Raw genomic sequence first — 473 nt, forward strand, 5'->3', positions numbered from 1 at the left:
GACGTGCAAGCAGGGGAAGCGAGCCGGCGCGCTCGTGAAGCTCAGACAGCGCTGATTTCGAACGACGCTGCCTAGCATCCATCTGTCGAATCTCCGCTCTCTACCCAACAAAACGGACGAACTTCTTCTGCTCTCCCGGACAAATAAAGATTTTTCACACTCTGCTGCTCTGTGTTTCACGGAAACCTGGCTGAATGACGCCATTCCGGACAGAGCGCTACAACTGCCCGGCTTTCATCTGTTTAGAGCAGACCGTGACGCAGAATCAACGGGGAAATCGCGCGGCAGCGGTACATGTTTTTACATCAACGAAAGGTGGTGTACAGATGTTACAGCGTTAAAGAAGATGTGCTGTTCCGATCTAGAATCACTTTTCATTAACTGTAAGTTGTTCCATTCACTGCGGGAGTTTCACTCGTTCATTCTCGTGAGTGTTTACATTCCTCCGCAAGCGCACGTGAGCTCAGCTTTAC

Source organism: Sinocyclocheilus anshuiensis, unplaced genomic scaffold (genome assembly GCF_001515605.1).
Source record: "Sinocyclocheilus anshuiensis isolate Anshui unplaced genomic scaffold, SAMN03320099.WGS_v1.1 scaffold1727, whole genome shotgun sequence".
NCBI lineage: Eukaryota > Metazoa > Chordata > Actinopteri > Cypriniformes > Cyprinidae > Sinocyclocheilus > Sinocyclocheilus anshuiensis.